Below are 7,425 nucleotides of genomic sequence, written 5' to 3'. Positions count from 1 at the left end.
TCCGAGATATAATCTAGATGTATTTATCATGTACATGTATAACTCTTTATAAAATAGGTGGATGTCTATTAACAGATATAGATATATATTTTGATAGCCGTGTTTAGCTGAGATTGTATTGTTAGCATTAGATATATATGTACTAAGCGGTCTGTCATCCTGTCTCTTCTGTATAAGGTTCATTCAAATCCTGAGATATACATTAACTTGGTCTTAACATACTTTTTAATGTATATAATTATTAAATATCAATTTGAAACAATATTCTTCATCTTTTTTGATTTTTGACTTTTTATAGTTGAATAATCATAACAAATCGTCTAAACTGTCATTGTATGTATTTTGTTGTAATCCATATCTTTTTGTACAATTGACCATTTCATTTTTTAAAAAAATCTCTCATTTCAGAGAGGGTCATTTTTTTCTTAAAATTACCAAATAGGTTCATCATTCGTTTCTACAAAATTGACAAACATTTAACTAAGAATACATTAGGTATGGTTGAACTGAATTCATCATGTTTTGTCTTTTTTTTCAGGGAATATAATGGTTTTTATATGCTTCATATACGAGGGCCGTTCAAAACTTACGCAGATTCTTTTATTAATTAATTACTGTTACTCATATAGTTATGTAATTTAAACAGTGCAGAAACTTTTGGAAAATGTTGAAAAATATAGAAGCTTAGATTTTTTTATAATTCCTATGACGTCGTAGATTTTCCTGTTCCGTGACTTAATGATATGTCCAGATGAATCACCCAAAACTGATACCAATTTACAATATTTTGATATGAAATTTTGAAGACCATATAAGTAAAGATTCTTTTATATAATGTGTGACATATGTCGTCAAATATCACAAAATATAGAAATTATTTCTTCTCTTAAATGAAATATATTGAGATAAGAAAAAGTATTCAAGATCAAAATACCATAAACCAATAAAAAATAAGAGCTGAGCAAGCACGGACCTCCAAAACACCTGAGGTGGGTACATCTATTTTTGAATTGAAGGCTTTCTCAAGCTTTTTAGATTGTAGCTGGTGAGAAACAACAGTTATTTGATAAAAAAAAATATCAACTTTTACTGCCTCTGCTCGGTCTATAGTTTTCATGTGAATAACAAATCCAGTTTACCACCAAAAGAGTCCATAATTGTTTAATGTTTTCTAATATTTTATAATTACAGATTTAATAGCGTGCACATATTCGTATATTTAAAAAAATATATTTAAAAACTCTTTTAAATGAAAAGAAAATACCTTGGCTTTTTTGTCTCAACTTAAATATTCAAGCAAATCAACAATATGTCCTCAATTATATATTAAAAATCTTTCATAAGTCGTTTAAATAATTCTATATCTAGTATATGTATACCATGTGATAAACGTGCTGCAGATTGGGTCACGTATCTTCATATCTCGATGTTTATCGAGATTAGACCTACTATCAAATAAGCAAAATTATAAATTGTTAACTGAAGGGTTCAAATTTAACAATATTTCCAATAAGTTTAATGGAATATTCTGTTTCCACATACATATGGTGGCTAAATACATGTATCCAACAGATTCAATCATTCTTCACAATAAAACATTTTCTGTGCATGATAAAAACCAGCTATAAACAAATGTTTTAATGTTACGTTGATTTAAACGCTGTCCACTAAATAAATGTAAAGATATTGTAGATTATATTTTGTTGTTCTTTTCTCAAACACATCCTTCAGTCGTATTTTAACGGGCATATTCCATAACAATGAGTGTATTGATCAATACAAAATGACAAGCTGGGGGTGGGTGGGTCATTTTATGCGGTTTATCTGTATCTATATTTATTTAACGTGTCACCTGCTGAGCAAAGCGACAATAAAGTATGACTCTAGCAGGCGTCTATCCCATCAGTCTGTCAGTTTGTACGTGTCTTTTACAATGTTCCTTATTTAAAAAAAAACTGTAAGAGGTAAAACTGTTATTTTGCATAAATACTGCTTGGTACTTTGGCTTTTGTAAAGGAGAGTGTTGACCAGTCCATGGTTTTGAACATGACTTTTTTCATTTTTTTTTTTCGAAGAAACTCATAGCTTCGGTACGCAGCATTTTTTTTTTGTATTTTAGAGGTAGGTTTATGCTTTTTAGCAAGTGCACTGATTGTATATTGTTTAACGTGGAAAAAAAATTGATGAATGCCATCTATATTGAACTTCTTGACCTTGATCTTCTATTCACTTTGCAAAAAAGACTAGTTAGTTTTATTTGTTAACATCTTTTTCACTCATAAGGAGACGACATCACTTGTCTAAGTTGGACTGCAAAGGACAAGTGCACTTAAGCGATGCTTTGATGTACCTTTTTTACATACCGTTTTACTTAAGATTTTTTTTTTTACTGAATATTTCTCTTTTGGTAATAGTTATACACTAATGGATATCTCAAAAAAAAAAAAAAAAAACAAAAAAAACACACACACACACACACACACACACAACAACTTATACTGAATGTCTTCTTGATTTAGGATGTCAGCAAAAAATCGTCGATCGTCTTTACGTTCACGTTTATAGGGCCATTTCACCAAAAATTCTTCCCGGAAGACTGAGTTGCGATCTAAGAGCGTAACGCAAAGTCGAAGATTGACCGCGAAGTGGTCACGCCTCGCTTTTTGTCGAAGACTTCCTGAAAAATAGATCGAAAAAAACAATAAAAGTCGCAAAGAGAGCGTAAACAGCGAATACATATTGATCGAAATTGAGACTAGAGCGGGGATGAGCGAGGCTATACACACACACGCTTCGTGCGACCTGCTCCCGATTTTCCTTAGACCAGTGCGCTCACTGTTTGCGAAATGGACACGATTTGATTATGATCAGAGGATTGAGGTGCGATCTATGTGCGTTTAAGGTTCAACCACTTAAGATCATTTCTCGCTTAAGTTGCGACTTACCTTCGCCTAATCCGATTAAGCCACGCCTACTGAAAACCGTGCTTCATGCGATGATCATTACACGATTAACCCTGGACATTCGTTGAACATCTTCGGTGGCATACTCAGAATCTCCAAGCCTCAATTCTTTCACTGGCCATATCTTTGACGTTCTCGTAACCACGGAACAACCCAATATTTCTTTTTAATATATTTTTTTCTTCTCAGCATGATCATAGAGTCTTGCTGTAGTTTCAGGGCATGTGTTATTGCATTTTGTAAAGCGATAGGATTTTCTTTCAGGGTGGTCAAAACTGATGATCGCCCACTGATCGCTGGGTCTTTTTATACGATAGCAGTAGGTCGCACGTAAATCTGAACGACCAGGGCAAATTTTGCGTAACTCGGACGAGGAGTAGTTGAGAAAAGAACTAGAATTGAGCGTATAGATCGAGGCTAGAACGTTTGTATCGTATCTAAATCGTATTGATCGAGTGTTTATTGCAACTCGTACGCGCCGAAATCGGCCAAAGTCGAGTACTGGTCGGCAGAGGTAGCACACTTTCGAAGATAGGTCGTCGAGAGGTCGATGCTACATGGTAGACTGATCGAACACAACGATCCTTGATCGTGTTAAGATTGGATGGAAAGGCGCAGGTAGAGCGTGCAAAGAGCGTCCATAGAGCGTGTAGGACGCACCAAGAACGTTTACAACGAAAGTTATACGAGATAACATCGAACGTAAAGCGCAGAGAGAAAATAAATGCCTAGGTCGCACGGATTTTTCACGTGCGACCATGGTCGCGCGTGGTTGCATGCAATCGTACTTGTGAAATTATTTCAAACTCTCCACTACTTAGAAAAAGATTTACTGACCTCTTTATTGTTTATTTGATACTGTAAGTGTCCTTTATCATCTAAAGTTTCATTATTTCTGCACTCGCAAGCATGTTTCGTCTGTCGTTTGTTGTTTTCAAGTAAGCTACATTGGACGCAAGCTTTTATTCATGTCAAGTTTATTCCGATTCTTTCAAACGCGCAACTGATGTTTTGAGAATTCTACGGTGAACTGTAGGCGCATAATTTCCCACGCATGTGACATTACCGTTGTGTTACCCGTTCTCACATGTGTTGCTAAGGCTGAGTGTAATAGAACGGATTGTGTACTGCATCTAAACCAATCAGAATTTAGTATTTAACATAAAAGTATAATAACACAAATTGTGTTATTAATTGTAAATAACCATTTTTTCTATTACACTTACAAGGGCAGGTCACTCTAACAGCATAAAACTAACCTATAATAAGAACTCTTTAGTGTGCAGTGTTTAGAGCTTCCTTAAATCGACAATTGAACAATACGGTGATGGATCAACACGGTTGCATTTGTTAAATGACACTTCTTGTGCAATGTTATGTGCTTTAAAAAAATAATCGAATGAAGTTGTGTAGTTGCTTATAGCCATAGTGATCATAGAAAGTAATTTACACGCTTGCATAAAAAAACAGTTAGCATTAACAGAAGTTTCTTTGAATACTAAAAGTAAAAAAAAGAATATTTAGCTGGCTTTTAATACCTGTTTTATTGTCTTGTAAGAATGTAGTTCTTTTTTGACTCATTTATGAATGACACTAAACTCTCACCCTCCCGTGTTCCTAAACCAAATACATAAAAAATCTCTAAGCGGCACGAATTTAATTATGCAAAACCTGGCTATGTTTTACAGTGAGTACCTTTGAGGAATGTTTACTATGATAGAACCCACGTGACTATCAGTATTTAAATAATATACCAAAACTTAAAATAAGCCGCGGCTTATTTTCAAGATTTTACCGGAATATTCCACAGGTGGGTTCAACATAGGTTGTACAAGTAAATAACTCTCGCTTGCTATAGGAAAAACATAAAAAATTTTCAATATTTTGAGTACCAGCTCTAACACAAGTTTTATAAATGTATGATGCGTCTTTTGTCATTCACACAAGTTTGTACAACGTTAGCCTCACAGTTAATAAACGCTTTGAAAATCATAAATATCTACTTACCCTTACCACATCATATGACTTTGCTCTTTTTTATATTCTTGAATTTCAGCGGTAAAATTTGTTGATTCGTATGGTTTAGATACCAGTTACTGATTTGAGATGAAAAAAAAAATTGCTTTTTTATTTTATATATTTTCACATTTTACCGGGGCCCATAAGTGTAATCGTTCTTTTGACTAATTCTCGGCACTAAGGACCATTGAACACTTACGGAACACTAACAGAAGCGAACTACACTTTCTGATGAATCTTTCACAAAAGTATAATTAATTCTGATCAAGTTGTGCTTTTTAAAATATTGTTTCCTGTATATTCTATAAAAAAAACTTGACAAGCGTCTGAATAAAACTGTATATATAGTGTATCATTAAGCTTTCACTACGGTTTTTCTTGGTTTTCCATCCTTTATGTTTCCTTTTGTCTGTCTGTCTGTCTGTCGGACTCCCTCCCCTCTCTCTTCCTCTCTGAGTAAATATTCTTTAACAAAATACTACAGAGTATGTTGACAAAATGTGCAAATCGTCTCAGTTCACACACTGTATTGTCTCCCACGACTATATATTTTGTTGTCCATAATGCAGTAGGGGGAAAAAGAAAAGTCTCACTATAGTTTGTCGCCGCCGATGAACGACCATATGTTCGATAAGGAATGGTTCATATTGTCGCCAAGTGCAGCATGTACAAAATGACAAAATGTATCCTCGCAGATACTCTTTAATATCAAAACTTAAGCCTTTACAGTTTGCGAAAAGTCTTTTGATGCGGGTTCTCCAGGACGTCTTTTTATAAATTGGTCGATAGATTTGTTATTTAATTTAGTTACAATATTTCTTTTTTACCTATAATTAACTCAGTTCTGGACTGATCTTATTGATTGACAATTATTTTAAACCATCTTTTTTTGTATATTGCCTTACAAAGTACTTTTTCATATATGACACTTGTTTTGACATTTTTTCTGTCTTTAATTTGTGCATATGTTGCTTGTGTAATCATATATGCACTTTGTGAATGCTTCTAATAGGCCTATCGTTCATATCGACAGTTATTATTATAGGAAAGTGCATGCACATATTATAGATATAATGTATAAAAATAGAAGAAAAATGAACTGAATGCTTTTTCATTCTTATAATTTCCTATTTTTACTGCATTACGAGGAAATTTAAAATGCATGAAGCTCAGCTGAGTAAACATCGTCAGCATTAAATACCTTATGAAGTTTAAAAATAAATATATAATGTATAAAAATAGAAGAAAAATTGTCTGAATGCTTTTTCATTCTAATTACTTTCCTATTTTTACAGCATTACGAGGAAATTTAAAATGCATGAAACTCAGCTGAGTAAACATCGTCAGCATTAAATACCTTATGAAGTTTAAACATCAAAATACGTAATAAAACAGAAATAAAACATAAATGATAGATATGTAGAAAAACAAATACAATTTATGTGTATTTACTCCATTTTACATTCAAAATAGATCATTACATGTGCATATATAGAAATAAAGACTATACTTTAAAGCTTAGCAGGTGTAAAATTCAATCGAGTAAAGGAGAAAAAGAGAAGAAATATCATGATGTCGGCCATTTGGCATAAACATATCATATTCCTTTGCCTTATTCAAGAAATATTTATCGTCTTATTTTGTATTTGTAAAACTTTCGAGTAAATAAAAAAAAGCGTTTTTATTAAAGAATCAATTGCCTGTAATATCAAACAGTCTATATTTTATTTTGTATAATGAGTAGAAAAGTTAAAGCTAAGTTTCTAAAAGATCTCTTAAGTTTTTGAGAATCAACATCTCACTAAAAGCTCTTCTCTTCGCCTTTTACAAGTAAGATTATTTCCATTGGACAGATTTTCCTCGCGTTTTGAACTAAAGTAAGTAAAAGTTATGAGAGGAACTAGTAATTAGGACAAATTTTAATTTTTCTTATTACTTCTGATCCGAAAATGTAACAAATTAAATAAGGATATTTCATATCAACTATTTGACAGAGTTCGTTCATTGATGTAATTATTGATTCATTTTTATATCATGTTGAATAAGGACAGGCATTTCGTAATGGTTTTATTTAATTCTTTAGCAAATGACTAAATTTTGAGTTTATTCCCAAACTATATATATCTATATCCAGTGATGTAACAAATTTCTTTTTGTTGCTATTTTGTACTTTGGTAAACCGTGAAATTCTAACTCAAAAGACTTGATCCTTACCAGTTATATCTATTTAAATAAAGCAAGTGATGAGTTGATAGTGAATGTTGTTTATTGATTGGGGTATTTATTAGGGTGGTTGATTGTAGTCAGACATATATATATTTTCTGCAGACGTATATTACACAAGTATCATAAATAATATGGAAAGATAAAGATGAATCTATCTAGAAGTAATTTTGGATCTTGGTTTCCTTTTTGTTTTAGATATATACGTAAATTTGTTGTA

This window comes from Saccostrea cucullata, unplaced genomic scaffold, assembly GCF_032062105.1.
Source record: "Saccostrea cucullata isolate Sc308-1 unplaced genomic scaffold, CSIRO_AGI_Scuc_v1 ctg2349, whole genome shotgun sequence".
Lineage (NCBI taxonomy): Eukaryota > Metazoa > Mollusca > Bivalvia > Ostreida > Ostreidae > Saccostrea > Saccostrea cuccullata.
The sequence above is the reverse complement of the archived record's forward strand: the minus strand, read 5'-3'. Positions refer to the sequence as shown.